Source organism: Schistocerca americana, chromosome 1 (assembly GCF_021461395.2).
Source record: "Schistocerca americana isolate TAMUIC-IGC-003095 chromosome 1, iqSchAmer2.1, whole genome shotgun sequence".
Lineage (NCBI taxonomy): Eukaryota > Metazoa > Arthropoda > Insecta > Orthoptera > Acrididae > Schistocerca > Schistocerca americana.
Window position 1 is genome coordinate 909185999 of NC_060119.1, and position 3500 is coordinate 909189498.

Genomic DNA, 3500 nt, shown 5'->3' on the forward strand with positions numbered 1-3500 from the left:
GACCACGTGGCTGACATCCACGAAATTTATAAGTTAGTTGATACAAGTGCGTGAAGTTGAAACCGAACGACAGTTCGGTAATCATTCCTCTGCGAATGTTCGTTGCTAATATAAGAATGACTTTTTTATTTTTATCCTACTATGAATGACAGAACCCTACGCTCCAGTTTTATGTTACGTGCGTATTAAACGAAAAGAAATAAGTTCTACGATATACACAAATTTGCAAAACATTATTATAACTTACTTAACAGGGTACTGGGCCAACGGCTCTGCCGCAGTGGTAACACCGGTTTCCGTCAGATCACCGAAGTTAAGCGCTGTCGGGCTGGGCTAGCACTTGGATGGGTGACCATCCGGTCTGCTGAGCGCTGTTGGCAAGCGGGGTGCACTCAACCCTTGTGAGGCAAACTGAGGAGCTACTTGCTTGAGAAGCTCGGAAACTGACATGCGGCCGGGAGAGCGGTGTGCTGACCACATGCCCCTCCATATCCGCATTCAGTACCGCCTGTGGTCTGAGCTGAGGACGTGAAGATGACACGGCAGCCGGTCGGTTCCTTTGGGCCTTCATGGCCTATTCGGGAAGAGTTTTTTAATAGGGTACTAGACGGTCTTTGAAACACAAAACAGCAGCGATTCTGCGTGGTATGGATTCTAAAAGTCTTCGGTAGGTTTCGGGGCGTATATGCAAACAATTGCGTACTAAAAGATAGCGTAGTTCCTGTAAATTACGCGACGATAGCTAATGGGCGTGATAGGGTCACTGACTGAATCCATCGGGTTTCGGTCAGGCTAATTGGTGACCAATAAATGAAAGAGAGTACATTGTAATGCTTCTCAGACCACTGGAGCACGAGTCTGGCCTCGTAAAAAGAAACGTTATCCTGCTGAAAGTTGCATCGCCGTAAGAGAAGACATTACATATGAAAGAATGCAGGTAGTCTGTAGTAACTTTACTGACCGCGGTGGCCGAGCGGCTCTAGGCACTTCATTCCGGAACCGTGTGACTGCTACGGTCGCAGATTCGAATCCTGCCTCGGGCATGGATGTGCGTGATGTCCTTAGGCTAGTTAGGTTTAAGTAGTTCTAAGTTCAAGGGGACTCATGACCTCAGATGTTTAGTCCCATAGTACTAAGAGCCGTTTTTCTAGTAACGTTCACGTAATCAACAGATTCCGTGCTTTATGGGTAGCGCCTCTGACTAGCAACCAAAACGTCTAGCGCCTCACGTTCGATCCCAGACACTGCTTAAATTCAGAATGAAAAGAATCAGCTGTGGCGGCCGAAGACTTACGGCAGGAAATGTCACCCTCGTTCTACCAACTGTCTTGTGAAAGAGGGTGGAGGTACGGACAGAGGCTTACGGCACTCTCCTTGCCCTTTGGGTGGGAATCGTTTCGTAAAGGCCGGAAGAATTACCAAAGATAACGGCATGAGGATGCACGAGGCAATGGGAACCACCTCATTAAAAACACATGTTGTTTATCCCCAGGAAACGTGATCTGTAAATGACAACGTGTCATGACGATCTCTTCACTGCCAAAAGATTCTGGTTTAGGCCCTCATTCGGATCTCCAGGATAGGACTGCCAAGGAAGAAAAACCATGAGAAAAAGACCAGATGAGAACGCATGGTCTACGTACTACAAGTCAGAGGAATGTCAGAAGCCTCAGTGAAGTAGGTTCAAATAGCTCTAAGCACTATGGGAATTAGCATCTGAGGTCTTCAGTCCCCTAAACTTAGAACTACTTAAACCTAACCAACCTAAGGACATCACACACAGCCGCCCGGATTAGCCGAGCGGTCTTAGGCGCTGCAGTCATAGACTGTGCGGCTGATCCCGGCGGAGGTTCGAGTCCTCCCTCGGGCATGGGTGTGTGTGTTTGTCCTTCGGATAATTTAGGTTAAGTAGTGTGTGACCTTGGGAACTGATGACCTTAGCAGTTAAGTCTCATAAGATTTCACACACATTTGAACATTTTTTGAAACACCACACACATCCATACCCGAGGCAGGATTCGAACCTGCGACCGTAGCAGCAGCGCGATTCCGAACTCAAGCGCCTAGATCCACTTGGCCACAACGGCCGGCACTGAAGTAGGGAAGCTTGAAAATGTGGGTAATGGAACGGCACAATCTGGGTATAGTGAGAGTCTGTGAAGTGTAACGGACAGATGATAAGAGTTTATGGTCAGGCGAATATGGGCTAATATGAACAGCAACTGAAATTATCATAGCGGTGATGTGATTCGTTATGAAAAGGAATTTACAGTAGTGGATAGCAGTATGAAGGCAGGTTTCCTACGTAAGCAATAGTACATTGTCTGCAGCATATATATGTATCGAACTTATTATGAAACTAGTGGATACACGAGTAACAAAATAAGGCAGTTGCCGTTTCAGGATGGGAACTCATATAAAGGCACTCGCTGTCCTTCGTATTACTGCATCGGCAGTACTTTGTCCAACAGACTTTCGTCCTGATTACTTCAAAAATTCTACTCGGCATTGATTTTGTTACGGTTTGTGGTTCTTGCTGTGACATTGTCACCCATTCTCCTCGTATCGCTCTTTTCAGCTCACGTACGGCCTCAAATTGCCTTCCATTGCGATAAACACGCATTGGAAGTATTCCACAAAGGTTTCCCCGGGGCTCATACCGAGATAGGTGCAGGCCAGGGGAAGACATCGATATCTTTATCTTCAAATCACATTTGGTTATAGCAGGAACATGCACAGATGCATTACATTGTTGGAACATTAGGCTTTCGTCCCATAGCTCCTCATACATTCTAATCAGTTCTGTCGCCAGCATCTGAATCTACATGTTAGAGTTCGTTGTGGTATTCAGACAAGGAATTCGTGATTTACCTCTGGCGCAGAAGTCTGCCCAAATAATAACAGTTCCACAACCAACCTTTCTACTGATTCTTACCTTATGCTCCGTTCTCAATAATTTTGAAATTAATTCAGGTCCATCAAAATTAAATTTTTTCCCATCCGTAACGATCATTTTATCCCATGCTGAAGCCCTTGACATGCTTTTCAGCAAACTCCATTCCAGCCTCTTTATGACAGAAGGGATATACAGACATTGGCTGAGAGTGGGGATTTACTTAAATCAATGCAGAAAGTAGAAAATCTGTGTTAGACGGGGATTCTAACCCGGACCTCCTGCTTACTGGGCAGAGGTCGCTTCGGACACTGTGTTCGTCTAACTACACGGACTACGCTACCACGTCTCCCGCCAGACCCAAATACTCAACTTACCAACATACTACTAATTTAGTGCCCTTTGCCCTTTATCCTCATTAATCACGGAATTTCGCCGATTCCCGTAACAGATCGAGACTGGTGTGCGTTCACGCTGAAGAGATCACTGACCATGGTCGCCTGTTGCCTTAATTAGACTACTGGCCATTACAATTGCTACACCTCGAAGATGACGTGCTACAGACGTGAAATTTAACCGACAGGAAGAAGATGCTGTGATATGCAAA

The 3500-nt window shown here is 45.9% G+C and overlaps 1 pseudogene; it reads left to right on the forward strand.

Annotated features, from left to right (window-relative positions):
- Window positions 1-262: 262 nt before the first annotated feature.
- On the forward strand, window positions 263-380 carry LOC124559896 (annotated as a pseudogene).
- The last annotated feature ends 3120 nt before the right edge of the window (window positions 381-3500 follow it).